General features: G+C 45.3%; 1 protein-coding gene across 1 annotated transcript in view; it reads left to right on the forward strand.

Annotated features, from left to right (window-relative positions):
* The first annotated feature begins 16,610 nt into the window (after positions 1-16,610).
* The window catches only part of LOC134983610 (gastrula zinc finger protein XlCGF57.1-like), a 46,679-nt gene continuing 44,782 nt past the window's right edge, over positions 16,611-18,507 (forward strand). The window contains exon 1 of the mRNA XM_063949282.1: positions 16,611-16,809. The gene's annotated coding sequence lies outside the window, so the exon portion shown is untranslated. The remainder of the gene's footprint in view (positions 16,810-18,507) is intronic.

Consider the following 18,507-nt stretch of genomic DNA (forward strand, 5'->3'; position numbering starts at 1 on the left):
TCATTATCTCTCATCCTCAGTGTGCTTAGTATGGAATGCTTCTTAGTGTGTGTATGTAGTCGTATTTGTCATATAATTTCTTCTTCAGACCATAGGCATCCACAGGGATGACATTGGGGTGTAGGTGGTTGGAGAGGAATGGATACCAAACAGTTAAAGCTTTCAGCTCCCAGGATGCACTGGTCCCTCCTCCCCTATACCCTGCCCCCAGTCAAGGCTAGCCAGTTTTGCTTTGGTGCCGGCAGGAGCCGGATGCACCTTTTAACAGTGGGGCTGTTTTTAAGCAGCCCCAATCTTTTCTTTTATGATTTGTTTTATTACTGTTTTTACCTCACAGCAAGCAGCGCTAGGCAGTCCTATAGAAGCTCTACATTACCTGTTCCCACTGCATCCTCCCTCAAAGATGCCAGCCACCGGGGAACAATGGGCTTTATTTAAACAATTTACTTGTATATTCTTGTGGAAAATAAATATTTGGACACCTACCAAGCAGCAAGATTTCTGGCTCTCACGGACCTGTTACTTCTTTTTTAAGAAGCTCTTCTATCCTCCACTCGTTACCTGTATTAATGGCACTGGTTATCTATATAAAAGACACCTGTCCACACCCTCAAACAGTCAGACTGCTACCTCTCCACCATGGCTATGAACAGAGAGCTGTCTAAGGACACCAGGGACAAAATTGTAGAGCTGCACAAGGCTGGGGTAAGCTACTCGACAATAGACAAGCAGTTTGGTGAGAAGAGATCAACTGTTGGCGCATTTATTAAAAAATGGAAGAAATACAAGATCACTGACAATCTCCCTTGACCTGGGGCTCCATGCAAGATCTCACCTCGTGGGGTATTAATGATCTTGAGAACGGTGGGGAATCAGCCCAGAACTACACGGGGGGAACTGGTCAATGACCTCAAGAGAGCTGGGACCACAGTCACAAAGGTTACCATTAGTAACACACTACGTCGTCATGGATTGAAATCCTGCAGTGCCCAAAAGGTCCCCCTGCTTAAGCCAGCACATGTCCAGGCCCGTCTAAAGTTTGCCAGTGACCATCTGGATGATCCAGAGGAGGATTGGGAGAATGTAATGTGGTCAGCTGAGAGCAAAATCAACGTTTTTGGTATAAACTCCACTCGCCGTGTTTGGAGTGAGAAGAATGATGAATGGCATCCCAAGAACACCATACCCACTGTGAAGCATGGCGGTGGAAACATCATGCTTTGGGGCAGCTTTTCTGCAAAGGGGACAGGATGACTGATCCGTATTAAGGAGAGGATGAATGGGGCCATGTATCGTGAGATTTTGGGCAAAAACCTCCTTCCCTCAGTAAGAGCTTTGAAGATGGAACGTGGCTGGGTCTTCCAGCATGACAATGAACCCAAACACACCGCCCGGGCAACTAAGGAGTGGCTCCGTAAGAAGCATTTCAAGGTCCTGGAGTGGCCTAGCCAGTCTACAGACCTCAACCCAATAGAAAATCTGTGGAGGGAGTTGAAAGTCCATGTTGCCCGGCGACAGCTCCAAACCATGACAGATCTAGAGAAGATCTGCATGGTAGAGTGGGCCAAAATACCTGCTACAGTGTGTGCAAACCTGGTCAAGAACTACAGGAAACATTTGACCTCTGTAATTGCCAACCGAGGTTATATTAAAAAGTATTGAGTTAAACTTTTTTGATTGTCCAAATATTTATTTTCCGCAAGAATATACAAATTGTTTAAAAATCATACAATGTGATTTACTGGGTTTTTTTTTTCAGATTCTGCCTCACAGTTGAAGTTTACCTATGATGGAAATTACAGAACTCTCTCATCTTTTTAAGTGGGTCAACTTGCACAATCGGTGGCTGTCCAAATACTTTTTTGCCCCACTGTAGGATGCTCATTTTTGTGTTTATGAGGTTTTCACGAAAGGGGCTGGCCTGCTTGGCCTTCCACAGCCGCGGTCCTCTGTGTTCCAGGTGTGGTTACAGCTCATTCCACTCACTCTGCAGGGCCCTCTTGGGCAGGTAGTCATGGAGCTTCTGCTGAACAGTTCTGCAGGGTGGCCACTTGATCTTCAGTCCACACTTTCCTCCGCCTCTCAGGATACTTCCATTGGGCGGCAAATTCTCCATTCAGCTCAGTATCATCCTCTCCCTGTGGATGCCCAGGACCCTGAAAAAGAATATTAGAGTTAAAGTAGACTTACCATAGTTAACTCTTTCTCTTATGTCCTAGAGGATACTGGGGTTCACATTAGTACCATGGGGTATAGACGGGTCCATTAGGAGCCATTGGCACTTTAAGATTTTGAGAGTGTGGGCTGACCCCTCCTTCTATGCCCCTCCTACCAGACTCAGTTTAGAAAATGTGCCCGGAGGAGCCGTTCACAGCTATTGTCGAGGGACCCACAAGCAGTGGCAGTGGACGCCCTGGTGTCTCCATGGGTGTTCCGGTCGGTGTATGTGTTTCCACCTCTTCCACTCAGTCCAAGAGTTCTAAAGCTCCTAAGGAGATCAAGGGTTCAGGCGATCCTCGTTGCTCAGGATTGGCCAAGGCGGGCTTGGTACGCGGACCTTCTGAATCTCTTGCAGGAAGAGCCGAGGCCTCTTCTTGAGGATCTGCTGCTGCAGGGACCATTCGCCTATCAAGACTTACCTTGGCTACGTTTGACGGAGGTTGAACGCCTGATACTAGCTCGGAAGGTCATTCCTACTTTGATACAGGCTAGGAAAGGGGTAACGTTTAAACATTACCATCATATTTGGAAGAAATATGTTTCTTGGTGTGAATCCAAGAAGTTTCCTATGGTGGAGTTTCAACTCGGACGGTTTCTCCTCTTCCTGCAAGCAGGTGTGGATATGGGCCTGAGGTTGGGATCTGTGAAGGTCCAGATTTCGGCCCTCTCCATCTTCCAGAAACAATTGGCTGCCCTCCCTGAGGTTCAGACTTTTTTGAAGGGAGTTCTGCACATCCAACCTCCCTTTGTACCGCATACGGCGCCTTGGGACCTTAACGTGGTGTTGCAGTTTCTCCAGTCGGATTGGTTTGAACCTCTACAGGCGGTTAAGGTCAAATTTCTTACTTGGAACGCGGTCACGTTGTTGGCCTTAGCTTCTGCTAGACGTGTGTCGGAATTAGGGGCTTTGTCCTGTAAAAGTCCTTACTTGATCTTCTACGAAGATAGAGCTGAACTCCAGACACGTCAGCAGTTTCTTCCGAAGGTTGTGTCGGCATTTCATATCAAGAAAAAAAACAATTGGTTTCCCCAGCACCCTGAATAACAGTAACCAGATATAAATCCCACATGATAATAGAATTCAGAGATCTTCGTTACACATATTTGCGCAAATGTGTGGTTAAGCCCCAAAGCCGCATCAAGGCCTCTCTGTATATTTGGGGTCCCTAGCGCTATATCTAGGTGCAGGGTGTGGTACCCCAAAACACCAGAATGAGCCAGAAAGCCCAGCGTGGCATACCTGTGTAAAAAACTATAGTGTTAATAAATTAGTATTTAGGAAGCCAAAGCTATAGAGAGGGTGATACAAACATGAAATGTAATTAAAATAGAGAAATATAGTGTTAGAAAATTAACAAGTGAAAAGTGTTAATAGAATGTAAAGGTATGCCACACTAAAGCCATCCAGCTCAGCCAGTCCAGAGGCACCACACCTCCATTACCCCAATCTGGGTCTAATATTAACATGATAATGGCTCCTTACTAAAATATGTCTAAGCTAAGAGCTACCTACCTTGGAGCAACCCCATAATGCTCCATGTGGCATGTCAGGGCCTGCACCCCCTCCTAATGCAGGAACCTCTCTGCCTCTCACAACAGACTTATAGATTGGTAAATGCTCAATTAGATTAGTGATATCATTCAGGTGCTCGAAAGGAAGGGGTATTTCTGGGCAAGAAAAAAAGCAATTGGTTTCCCCAGCACCCTGAATGATAACTGTAACCAGATATAAATCCCACATGATAATAGAATTCAGAGATCTTCGTTACACATATTTGCGCAAATGTGTGGTTAAGCCCCAAAGCCGCATCAAGGCCTCCCTGTATATTTGGGGTCCCTAGCGCTATATCTACCTCTCTGCCTCTCACAACAAACATATATATATATATATCTATTAACACTTTTCACTTATTCATTTTCTAACACTATTTCTCTATTTTAATTACATTTCATGTTTTTATCACCCTCTCTATAGCTTCGGCTTCCTAAATACTAATTTATTAACACTATAGTTTTTTACACTGGTATGCCGCGCTGGGCTTTCTGGCTCATTCTGGTGTTTTGGGGTGCCACACCCTGCACCTAGATATAACGCTAGGGACCCCAAATATACAGAGAGGCCTTGATGCGGCTTTGGGGCTTAACCACACATTTGCGCAAATATGTGTAACGAAAATCTCTGAATTCTATTATCATGTGGGATTTATATCTGGTTACTGTTATCATTCAGGGTGCTGGGGGAAACCAATTGCTTTTTTTCTTGCTCAGAAATACCCCTTCCTTTCGAGCACCTGAATGATATCACTAAGCTAATTGAGCATTTACCAATCTATAAGGCATTTCATATCAACCAACCTATTGTGGTGCCAGTGGCTACTGACTCCTCAATTACATTAAAGTTCTTGGATGTTGTAAGGACTCTGAAGATATATGTGAAGAGAACTTCTCTTCATAGAAAGTCGGACTCTCTGTTTGTCCTGTATGAGCCCAAGAAAATTGGGTGTCCCGCTTCTAAGCAGACTATTTCTTGCTGGATTCGGTTCACTATCCAGCACGCTTATTCTACGACAGGACTGCCGTATCCAAAATCTGTTAAGTCCCACTCTACTCGTAAGGTGGGGTCTTCCTGGGCGACTGCCCAGGGTGTCTCGGCAACTTTGCCGAGCTGCAACTTGGTCTGGGTCGAACACGTTTGCAAAGTTTTACAAGTTCGATACTTTGGCCTCTGATGATCTGAAGTTCAGTCAATCAGTTCTGCAGGAGCCTCCGTGCTCTCCCTCCCGTTCTGGGAGTTTTGGTACATCTCCATGGTACTAATGTCGATCCCAGCATCCTCTAGGACGTAAGAGAAAATAGGATTTTGGTTACCTACCGGTAATCCACAGGAAACTCACCCAGACACTTCTGGCTTCTTTAGGTTTTTACTCTTGGTCCCCCCCTCACCCCCCCCTATTGTGTGAGAGTGTTTCTTGCATGTACCAGTCTTCCTTCTCTCCTATACTTTGGCCTTGGGCTTGTTCACAAAACTGGCTAGACTAGCTCTTTTTTTTTTTTTACTGAATGTTCATAAAACTTACCAACATATATTATTACTCTCTGTGCTCCTAATTCTTTATATGACTCCCTGGCGATAGGAGTGTACATTCTTCTGTGTTATACAGTGTATTACTAGTCACATGTAATGCCACCCGCACACATGGCTTTCTGCAGTAACCCTCCTAGTAAAGAAGGAGCCCGTGACTACACGGGCAGTAGGAGCCGGATACAGAATATTAATGTAACCAATTGGTGAGAACATAGAATTGCACATCTACATGTGGTAACTTTTATGCAATGATCTCACAGTAAGCATTAAATGTAACACAGCATGATCTGTCAGAAGTCATAAAATATTAACACATAACTGTTACTATGTAGATGTTTAGCACCACCGTATACTATCCACCCCCACCAAGTAGAACAAGCTGACTTGCTGATAGTGAGATATATGGGCCCTCATTCCGAGTTGTTCGCTCGCAAGGCGAATGTAGCAGAGTTACACACGCTAAGCCGCCGCCTACTGGGAGTGAATCTTAGCTTCTTAAATGTGCGACCGATGTATGCGCATTATTGCGATCACAAACGAGTTAGCAGTTTCTGAGTAGCTTCAGACTTACTCTGCCTGTGCGATCAGTTCAGTGCTTTTCGTTCCTGGTTGACATCATAAACACACCCAGCGTTCGCCCAGGCACTCCCACCGTTTCCCCGGCCACTCCTGCGTTTTTTCCGGAAACGGTAGCGTTTTCAGCCACACGCCCCTAAAACGCCGTGTTTCCGCCCAGTAACACCCATTTCCTGTCAATCACAATGCGAACGTCGGAGCGATGAAAAAGCCGTGAGTAAACTTACTTTCTTCATAGTAAAGTTACTTGGCGCAGTCGCAGTGCGAACATTGCGCATGCGCACTAAGAGAATTCTCACTGCGATGCGATGAAAATCTCCGAGCGAACAACTCGGAATGAGGGCCATGGTGCGTACACATGGATAGAAACACGCAGACTTGCACGGGGTTGATTTTCACTCTGTCTTGGTGGTGACTATCCGATCGCAAACCTCTGTAAATTCGCAGAGGAGCGATCAGGTCTGAGTTAGAGCCGTAGACTCAGTTGCACACAGATATACTATTAATCAGCACAGTCTCGTGATATAATAAGTGATAGGACATAGAGGAGGCAGTCATCCTTTACTGTGGACATGGTTATGGAGGGATGTATCGTTGGTATTCAGACTCCTATATAGGGGTATATGCAATTACCGGCGAATCGCTGCAATTTTTCGCCCGTTTTTTAATTCGACGCAATTCGACCGTCGAATTCCGGCAAGTGGGTGCCGGAATTCTACATATTCAATAAAAAACGGATTGGACAGTCCCGCTTTCGAAAAATGGCCGATTTGACGGATTTTGATTAGATTTTAAAAAATTTAAAAAAACCCGGGGAAAAACGGTAAAAACTCAAATAAAAATTGCGTGGGGTCCCCCTCCAAAGCATAACCAGCCTCGGTCTCTTTGAGCCGGTCCTGGTTGCCAAAATACAGGAGAAAAAATGACATGGGATCCCCCGTATTTTAACCACCAGCACCGGGCTCTGCGCCTGGTCCTGGTGCAAAAAATACGGGGGACAAAAAGAGTAGGGGTCCCTCGTATTTTTTGTACCAGCACCGGGCTCCACTAGCTGGACAGATAATGCCACAGCCGGGGGTCACTTTTATACAGCGCCCTGCAGCCGTGGCATTAAATATCCAACTAGTCACCCCTGTCCGGGGTACCCTGGGGGAGTGGGGACCCCTTCAATCAAGGGGTCTCCCAGCCACCCAAGGGCCAGGGGTGAAGCCCGAGGCTGTCCTCCCCATCCAAAGGCTGCGGATGGGAGGCTGATAGCCTTGAGTAAAATGACAAGAATATTGTTTTTTCCCCAGTAGTACTACAAGTCCCAGCAAGCCTCCCCGCAAGAGGGTACTTGGAGAACCACAAGTACCAGCATGCGGGAGAAAAACGGGCCCGCTGGTACCTGTAGTTCTACTAGGGAAAAAATACCCAAATAAAAACAGGACACAGACACCGTGAAAGTAAAAGTTTATTTCATACATGCCGACACATGTATGGATCTTACTGAGACATCTGGACATACTGTACAGGAGAGACTACAGCAGGGAAAGACGTGTGTCTAGCTGCTCCCTCTGATGTGACTGCAGACATGGGCAGCGTGTGAGAGGACAATCACCATCTCCTGGCTACAGCATCTCCCCCAGGGAGTAACACTGCTCCACATACCAATCACATAATGACATTTGAAGGGTCCTGACCTTGCTTTGTGTTTGGAGAAGTGAAGCAGGTATCTCCATCACCGTCCATGCCAGATAAATATGGTCCAATAGTGTCCCTTTTTTCTATATATTTGATCATCTGTCTTGTCCCGGGAAACACAACTCTTAGTTTTGGCCCTGCCCTTGGTAACCAATAAGACCAGGCCTGGATAACCTGTGGCTCTCCAGCTGTTGTGAAACTACAAGTCCCAGCATGCCTTGCCACAGTTTTGCTATTAGGGAATACTAAAGTTGTGGCAGGGCATGCTGGGATGAGTAGCTTCCCAACTTCGGCAGAGCTGCGGGATGGCTTGGCCTGAATCAGAGCCTGTCCTCCAATTTTGTAGCACAGAGCTGGCCAAACTAGTCCTCGAGATCTACCAACAGTTCACATTCTCCACACCACCTAGCTGGTGCACATGTGTAGTCATTACTAATTAAGATGTGCTGCGTTCATTCCTAACTGACAATTCTACAGATCTCCAGGAGGCCTGGAAAACATGCACTGTTGGTAGATTTCAAGGACCGATTTGGCCAGCCCTGCTGTAGCACTTCTTTAGTAACAAGCAGGGCCGTCTTAAAAGCAGTGTAGGCCCATGGGCACAGCAGTGCACTGGGCCCCCTACCCATCCTACAACAGTACAGCGGTAGGTGTGGGTGTGCTATCAGCGACAGCTTTGATGTCCCGCTGGCGGTCTGGCATGTTCTGTCTTCAGCTCAGCATGTAGGACCTGGAGCAGTAATTTCTGCTAATTACTCCTTTACTGCACAGATGGGGCAAAACTGTAGAAGGGGGCATTGGGCTGAATGAAATGGCCCTGGTACATGAATTCCAGGGTGATAGGGGGTGTTTAATACGTAGGGGAGGAGAGGATAGTGGAGTGGGCTTAATATTTATCATTTTCCTGTGGGAGGGCAGCTTGCTTGACTGCAGATATCTCAAGTTCCTGAAAATATATTTCTTAGCTTTGAATGGGATAATAAAACTAGAGAGTTCCGCCTTTCAGAAGGTTCTGGGGACTTGGGAATCAGAGTTCAGGAGCCAGAGAAATTCACCAACGAAAATCTAAAACTGCATATTAGACGCGTGGAGCTGGAGCAGGGACCAGCTGCTTGAAGACTGAGATCTCTGGTTCTGGGCATAGTAGAGACAACCTGCCAATGTCTTCTAAAAGGGGAGAGTCTCAGCTTTTGGGTTATATCCTCATATCCTCATAAAAACTTTTGCTCAGAAATACCCCTTCCTTTCGAGCACCTGAATGATATCACTAAGCTAATTGAGCATTTACCAATCTATAAGGCATTTCATATCAACCAACCTATTGTGGTGCCAGTGGCTACTGACTCCTCAATTACATTAAAGTTCTTGGATGTTGTAAGGACTCTAAAGATATATGTGAAGAGAACTTCTCTTCATAGAAAGTCGGACTCTCTGTTTGTCCTGTATGAGCCCAAGAAAATTGGGTGTCCCGCTTCTAAGCAGACTATTTCTTGCTGGATTCGGTTCACTATCCAGCATGCTTATTCTACGACAGGATTGCCGTATCCAAAATCTTTTAAGTCCCACTCTACTCGTAAGGTGGGGTCTTCCTGGGCGACTGCCCAGGGTGTCTCGGCAACTTTGCCGAGCTGCAACTTGGTCTGGGTCGAACACGTTTGCAAAGTTTTACAAGTTCGATACTTTGGCCTCTGATGATCTGAAGTTCAGTCAATCAGTTCTGCAGGAGCCTCCGTGCTCTCCCTCCCGTTCTGGGAGTTTTGGTACATCTCCATGGTACTAATGTCGATCCCAGCATCCTCTAGGACGTAAGAGAAAATAGGATTTTGGTTACCTACCGGTAATCCACAGGACGCTCACCCAGACACTTCTGGCTTCTTTGGGTTTTTCTCTTGCCCCCCCCCCCCCTCTCTCCCCCCTATTGTGTGAGAGTGTTTCTTGCATGTACCAGTCTTCCTTCTCTCCTATACTTTGGCCTTGGGCTTGTTCACAAAACTGGCTAGACTAGCTCTTTTTTTTTTTAACTGAATGTTCATAAAACTTACCAACATATATTATTACTCTCTGTGCTCCTAATTCTTTATATGACTCCCTGGCGATAGGAGTGTACATTCTTCTGTGTTATACAGTGTATTACTAGTCACATGTAATGCCACCCGCACACATGGCTTTCTGCAGTAACCCTCCTAGTAAAGAAGGAGCACGTGACTACACGGGCAGTAGGAGCCGGATACAGAATATTAATGTAACCAATTGGTGAGAACACAGAATTGCACATCTACATGTGGTAACTTTTATGCAATGATCTCACAGTAAGCATTAAATGTAACACAGCATGATCTGTCAGAAGTCATAAAATATTAACACATAACTGTTACTATGTAGATGTTTAGCACCACCGTATACTATCCACCCCCACCAATTAGAACAAGCTGACTTGCTGATAGTGAGATATATGGTGCGTACACATGGATAGAATTACGCAGACTTGCACGGGGTGGATTTTCACTCTGTCTTGGTGGTGACTATCCGATCGCAAACCTCTGTAAATTCGCAGAGGAGCGATCAGGTCTGAGTTAGAGCCGTAGACTCAGTTGCACACAGATATACTATTAATCAGCACAGTCTCGTGATATAATAAGTGATAGGACATAGAGGAGGCAGTCATCCTTTACTGTGGACATGGTTATGGAGGGATGTATCGTTGGTATTCAGACTCCTATATAGGGGTATATGCAATTGCCGGCGAATCGCTGCAATTTTTCGCCCGTTTTTTAATTCAACGCAATTCGACCGTCGAATTCCGGCAAGTGGGTGCCGGAATTTTACATATTCAATAAAAAACGGATTGGACAGTCCCGCTTTCGAAAAATGGACGATTTGACGGATTTTGATTAGATTTTAAAAAATGTTAAAAAAAACGGGGAAAAACGGTAAAAACTCAAAAAAAAATTGCGTGGGGTCCCCCTCCAAAGCATAACCAGCCTCGGTCTCTTTGAGCCGGTCCTGGTTGCCAAAATACAGGCGAAAAAATGACATGGGATCCCCCGTATTTTAACCACCAGCACCGGGCTCTGCGCCTGGTCCTGGTGCAAAAAATACGGGGGACAAAAAGAGTAGGGGTCCCCCGTATTTTTTGTACCAGCATCGGGCTCCACTAGCTGGACAGATAATGCCACAGCCGGGGGTCACTTTTATACAGCGCCCTGCAGCCGTGGCATTAAATATCCAACTAGTCACCCCTGTCCGGGGTACCCTGGGGGAGTGGGGACCCCTTCAATCAAGGGGTCCCCCAGCCACCCAAGGGCCAGGGGTGAAGCCCGAGGCTGTCCTCCCCATCCAAAGGCTGCGGATGGGAGGCTGATAGCCTTGAGTAAAATGACAAGAATATTGTTTTTTTTTCCAGTAGTACTACAAGTCCCAGCAAGCCTCCCCGCAAGAGGGTACTTGGAGAACCACAAGTACCAGCATGCGGGAGAAAAACGGGCCCGCTGGTACCTGTAGTTCTACTGGGGGAAAAATACCCAAATAAAAACAGGACACAGACACCGTGAAAGTAAAAGTTTATTTCATACATGCCGACACATGTATGGATCTTACTGAGACATCTGGACATACTGTACAGGAGAGACTACAGCAGGGAAAGACGTGTGTCTAGCTGCTCCCTCTGATGTGACTGCAGACATGGGCAGCGTGTGAGAGGACAATCACCATCTCCTGGCTACAGCATCTCCCCCAGGGAGTAACACTGCTCCACATACCAATCACATAATGACATTTGAAGGGTCCTGACCTTGCTTTGTGTTTGGAGAAGTGAAGCAGGTATCTCCATCACCGTCCATGCCAGATAAATATGGTCCAATAGTGTCCCTTTTTTCTATATATTTGATCATCTGTCTTGTCCCGGGAAACACAACTCTTAGTTTTGGCCCTGCCCTTGGTAACCAATAAGACCAGGCCTGGATAACCTGTGGCTCTCCAGCTGTTGTGAAACTACAAGTCCCAGCATGCCTTGCCACAGTTTTGCTATTAGGGAATACTAAAGTTGTGGCAGGGCATGCTGGGATGAGTAGCTTCCCAACTTCGGCAGAGCTGCGGGATGGCTTGGCCTGAATCAGAGCCTGTCCTCCAATTTTGTAGCACAGAGCTGGCCAAACTAGTCCTCGAGATCTACCAACAGTTCACAATCTCCACACCACCTAGCTGGTGCACAGGTGTAGTCATTACTAATTAAGATGTGCTGCATTCATTCCTAACTGACAATTCTACAGATCTCCAGGAGGCCTGGAAAACATGAACTGTTGGTAGATTTCAAGGACCGATTTGGCCAGCCCTGCTGTAGCACTTCTTTAGTAACAAGCAGGGCCGTCTTAAAAGCAGTGTAGGCCCATGGGCACAGCAGTGCACTGGGCCCCCTACCCATCCTACAACAGTACAGCGGTAGGTGTGGGGGTGCTATCAGCGACAGCTTTGATGTCCCGCTGGCGGTCTGGCGTGTTCTGTCTTCAGCTCGGCATGTAGGACCTGGAGCAGTAATTTCTGCTAATTACTCCTTTACTGCACAGATGGGGCAAAACTGTAGAAGGGGGCATTGGGCTGAATGAAATGGCCCTGGTACATGAATTCCAGGGTGATAGGGGGTGTTTAATACGTAGGGGAGGAGAGGATAGTGGAGTGGGCTTAATATTTATCATTTTCCTGTGGGAGGGCAGCTTGCTTGACTGCAGATATCTCAAGTTCCTGAAAATATATTTCTTAGCTTTGAATGGGATAATAAAACTAGAGAGTTCCGCCTTTCAGAAGGTTCTGGGGACTTGGGAATCAGAGTTCAGGAGCCAGAGAAATTCACCAACGAAAATCTAAAACTGCATATTAGACGTGTGGAGCTGGAGCAGGGACCAGCTGCTTGAAGACTGAGATCTCTGGTTCTGGGCATAGTAGAGACAACCTGCCAATGTCTTCTAAAAGGGGAGAGTCTCAGCTTTTGGGTTATATCCTCATAAAAACTCTAAGTCAGACAGAACCCAAGATATGTGGCTGGGAAGAGCAAATAACAGGCTTGGATGGGGACCACTGCTTTCCAGTTGGATATCTCCGGTTCCCGAAGGCCGATTTTCAAAAATGTGGTACCCCTGGAAAGAGGGGACCCTCAACTATCAGTCTAGGGCCCTTATACTCTTGGGGCCCTTGGGCAAGAACCCATTGAGCCCATATGAAAATACGGCCCTGGTAACAAGGGCCCTCATTCCGAGTTGTTCGCTCGCAAGCTGCTTTTAGCAGCATTGCACACGCTAAACCGCCGCCTACTGGGAGTGAATTGTAGTTTAGCAGAATTGCGAACGAAAGATTCTCTGTGCAGTTTCTGAGTAGCTCCACACTTACTCTTCCAGTGCGATCAGTTCAGTGCTTGTTGTTCCTGGTTTGATGTCACAAACACACCCAGCTTTCGCCCAGACACTCCCCCGTTTCTCCAGCCACTCCCGCGTTTTTTCCCAGAAACTGCAGCGTTTTTTCACACACTCCCATAAAACGGTCAGTTTCCGCCCAGAAACACCCACTTCCTGTCAATCACACTACGATCAGCAGAACGAAGAAAAAAAATGTAAAAAAACCTTGAAATGCCGTGAGTAAAATACCAATCTTCATAGCAAATTTACTTGGCGCAGTCGCAGTGCGAACATTGCGCATGCGCAAGTAGCAGAAAATTGCTGCGATGCGAAGAAAATTACCAAGCGAACAACTCGGAATGAGGGCCAAAATCAGGTCTAATACAGCAGTCACATAGCTAAAATTATCTACCTAGCTTTACTAATATATAGTATTACTATAGGATATTAGGCCTGTACCATCATGCTGGTAATCTGGGATATACAGTAACAGTACAGGTGGTAATAATAATACATATACATTATTAGTATGAAGTGTACCAGCATGCCGGTAATCTGGGATATAACAGTACAGGTGGTAATAATAATAATACACTATACATTATTAGTATGAGGTGTACCAGCATGCCGGTAATCTGGGATATAACAGTACAGGTGGTAATAATAATACATATACTATACATTATTAGTATGAGCTGTACCAGCATACCGGTAATCTGGGATATAACAGTACAGGTGGTAATAATAATACATATACTATACATTATTAGTATGAGGTGTACCAGCATGCCGGTAATCTGGGATATAACAGTACAGGTGGTAATAATAATACATACGCTATACATTATTAGTATGAGGTGTACCAGCATGCCGGTAATCTGGGATATAACAGTACAGGTGGTAATAATAATACATACGCTATACATTATTAGTATGAGGTGTACCAGCATGCCGGTAATCTGGGATATAACAGTACAGGTGGTAATAATAATACATATACTATACATTATTAGTATGAGCTGTACCAGCATGCCGGTAATCTGGGATATAACAGTACAGGTGGTAATAATAATACATATACTATACATTATTAGTATGAGCTGTACCAGCATGCCAGTAATCTGGGATATAACAGTACAGGTGGTAATAATAATACATATACTATACATTATTAGTATGAGGTGTACCAGCATGCCGGTAATCTGGGGTATAACAGTACAGGTGGTAATAATAATAATAATAATACATACACTATACATTATTAGTATGAGGTGTACCAGCATGCTGGTAATCTGGGATATAACAGTACAGGTGGTAATACTAATAATGTATAGTCACTATACATTATTAGTATTACCACCTGTACTGTTATATCCCAGATTACCAGCATGCTGGTACACCTCATACTAATAATGTATAGTGTATGTATTATTATTATTATTATTACCACCTGTACTGTTATACCCCAGATTACTGGCATGCTGGTATAGCTCATACTAATAATGTATAGCGTATTATTATTATTACCACCTGTACTGTTATACCGCAGATTACCGGCATGCTGGTACACCTCATACTAATAATGTATAGTGTATGTATTGTTATTACCACCTGTACTGTTATATCCCAGATTACCGGTATGCTGGTACACCTCATACTAATAATGTATGGTATATGTATTGTTATTACCTGTACTGTTATATCCCAGATTACCGGCATGCTGGTACACCTCATACTAATAATGTATAGTGTATGTATTATTATCACCTGTACTGTTATATCCTAGATTACCGGTATGCTGGTACAGCTCATACTAATAATGTATAGTGTATGTATTATTATTACCACCTGTACTGTTATATCCCAGATTACCAGCATGCTAGTACACCTCATACTAATAATGTATAGTGTATGTATTATTATTATGAGGTGTACTAGCATGCTGGTAATCTGGGATATAACAGTACAGGTGGTAATAATAATAACACATACACTATACATTATTAGTATGAGGTGTACCATCATGCTGGTAATCTGGGATATAACAGTACAGGTGGTAATAATAATACATACACTATACATTATTAGTATGAGCTGTACCAGCATACCGGTAATCTAGGATATAACAGTACAGGTGATAATAATACATACACTATACATTATTAGTATGAGGTGTACCAGCATGCCGGTAATCTGGGATATAACAGTACAGGTAATAACAATACATATACTATACATTATTAGTATGAGGTGTACCAGCATGCCGGTAATCTGCGGTATAACAGTACAGGTGGTAATAATAATAATACGCTATACATTATTAGTATGAGCTATACCAGCATGCCAGTAATCTGGGGTATAACAGTACAGGTGTAATAATAATAATAATAATAATACATACACTATACATTATTAGTATGAGGTGTACCAGCATGCCGGTAATCTGGGATATAACAGTACAGGTAATAATAACACATACACTATACATTATTAGTATGAGCTGTACCAGCATGCCGGTAATATGGGATATAACAGTACAGGTGGTAATAATAATACATACACTATACATTATTAGTATGAGGTGTACCAGCATGTCGGTAATCTGGGGTATAACAGTACAGGTGGTAATAATAATACATACACTGGTGGTCATTCCGAGTTGTTCGCTCGCAAGCTGCTTTGCACACGCTAAGTCGCCGCCTACTGGGAGTGAATCTTAGCTTCTTAAAATTGCGACCGACGGATTCGCAATATTGCGATTACACACCTCGTAGCAGTTTCTGAGTAGCTCCAGATTTACTCGGCATCTGCGATCAGTTCAGTGCTTGTCGTTCCTGGTTTGACGTCACAAACACACCCAGCGTTCGCCCAGACACTCCTCCGTTTCTCCAGCCACTCCCGCGTTTTTCCCAGAAACGGTAGCGTTTTTTCACACACACCCATAAAACGGCCAGTTTCCGCCCAGAAACACCCACTTCCTGTCAATCACATTACGATCACCAGAACAAAGAAAAAGCCATGAGTAAAATACCTAACTTCATAGCAAATTTACTTGGCGCAGTCGCAGTGCGAACATTGCGCATGCGCAATAAGCGGAAAATCGCTGCAATGCGAAGAAAAATACAGAGCGAACAACTCGGAATGACCACCACTATACATTATTAGTATGAGGTGTACCAGCATGCCGGTAATCTGGGGTATAACAGTACAGGTGGTAATAATAATACATACACTATACATTATTAGTATGAGGTGTACCAGCATGCTGGTAATCTGGGATATAACAGTACAGGTGGTAATAATAATACATACACTATACATTATTAGTATGAGGTGTACCAGCATGCCGGTAATCTGGGATATAACAGTACAGGTGGTAATAATAATATACTATACATTATTAGTATTAGGTATTGGGGTGTAGTAATGTGATATAATGGCAGACTGTGTATGAGAGTATAACATGCTGCCTCTCCCCTCCCTGTACTGACATAATAGGTCCATTAGGCCACTTGGATCTAGCATCTACCCTCCTTGTATCACATGATGAGGCAGGAACGCAACAGATTTAGGCCAGTCACATCTTCTGAAGCCGCGCCCTCTTATTTGCATAGCCACGCCCCCCTCTGACCGCTGCTGTCATGTAAAAGGGGCAGGCAGATGTTTCTCCAGTTACATACACGGCGGCGGCCATTTTATTGCAGCCCTTCTGCTGTACACCTCACACGCCAGTAGTTGTGTGTAACAGTTTCCGGAGGAGAGGAGAAGCGATATTATAACCAGTAACATAGAATGAGTGACGATTGTGTCTCATTCCCGATGCTATCCTCCGGGTGACACATGGGGAGGCGGCAGCAGCAGGTAATACGGGTCTCATTGCTGCTCATTCTGTCCCCGGAACTGTGATGTACAGATGGAGCAGACTATGCTGTCTCCTGTTTGTGTAATGTTATTCCCTCATACACTGTACAGATGGAGCAGACTCTGGTGTCTCCTGTATGTGTGATGTTATTCCCTCATACACTGTACAGATGGAGCAGACTCTGGTGTCTCCTGTCTGTGTAATGTTATTCCCTCATACACAGTATAATACATTTTAACATTAATTTGCACTTTTTAGATGTGAATTAGTGCTTACAGTTGTTTAATATATATGTGTGTGTGTGTACACACACACACACACACACACACACACACACACACACACACTCTGTTACCATCAGCCAACCATTTCCCATCTACTCACTCCCTGACCTCAGCCAATCCCGTGCAGGTTGCGGCGACATAAGGCTGGACATGAGGCCCCGCATGCCACCTGAAGATTGCACTCGCAGACTTCTTTACCCGCTGCCTGCTTCGGGTGTAGTACGGCTGACCGGCGGTCTCCTGACCGCCGGTCAGCTTACCGACGCCGGGATCCCGGCGGGGAGGGGCGAGTGCAGCAAGCCCCTTGCGGGCTCGCTGCGCTCGCCACGCTGCGCTCGCCACGCTGCGGTTATGTTCCCACTCTATGGGTGTCGTGGACACCCACGAGTGGAAATAGTCCCTGTTGGTCGGCATGCCGACCATCGGGACAGTGACCCGTCGGGCTGTTGGAGGAGGTCATGTGACTGTCGGTCAGTTGACCGGTGGTGATATGAATACCACCCCCTGCTTCTGCTTCAGGGTTTCCTGGTCTTTGGAGCTGGGCCGGAGTGACCACCCCTCTGCCACGGAGTCCCCTGGCTTTCTTTCCTGGCTTTGTGTTTTGGACATCCATTCATTTCCATGCTTTGGATTTCTGATTGATTATCCATGTACCTGCCTTATCCATCAGTGGTCTCCTGCCGATGGAAGAAGTTGCGCTCTCATTGCTGAAACCTATAGCATGGCGCTATCACTCGCTAACCATTCTTACTATACAGCCCTCATTCCCTCTGCTCCCACCTTCTCCCTCTTTAAGTTTCCTTTGTTACCCCCAGACTGATGTGTCACCCTTGTCTCTGCTCCTATCCCCCCTCATCCAGTCACTTTCACAATCCTTCAATTTCCAGAATCAGGCCCTTAATCGCTCTGGAAGCTACTAATTTTCTGGAAGCCCTCATAATTTCCCTCCTTTCCTACTGTGCATTGTAACCATACATATGAGTCTATTAATGCACGGTGGCTGGGAAATGCTAGCTGTGACTACTGAAGTTCCAAAATCATCTTTTCGGCTTCACAGTCGGTAACATGATAATTTCTCTGATGTCCTAGTGGATGCTGGGAACTCCGTAAGGACCATGGGGAATAGCGGCTCCGCAGGAGACTGGGCACAAATAAAAGAAAGCTTTTAGACTACCTGGTGTGCACTGGCTCCTCCCACTATGACCCTCCTCCAAGCCTCAGTTAGATTTTTGTGCCCGGACGAGCTGGATGCACACTAGGGGCTCTCCTGAGCTCCTAGAGAGAAAGTATATTTTAGGTTTTTTATTTTACAGTGAGACCTGCTGGCAACAGACTCACTGCACCGAGGAACTAAGGGGAGAAGAAGCGAACCTACCTGCTTGCAGCTAGCTTGGGCTTCTTAGGCTACTGGAC

Source organism: Pseudophryne corroboree (assembly GCF_028390025.1).
Source record: "Pseudophryne corroboree isolate aPseCor3 chromosome 3 unlocalized genomic scaffold, aPseCor3.hap2 SUPER_3_unloc_2, whole genome shotgun sequence".
Lineage (NCBI taxonomy): Eukaryota > Metazoa > Chordata > Amphibia > Anura > Myobatrachidae > Pseudophryne > Pseudophryne corroboree.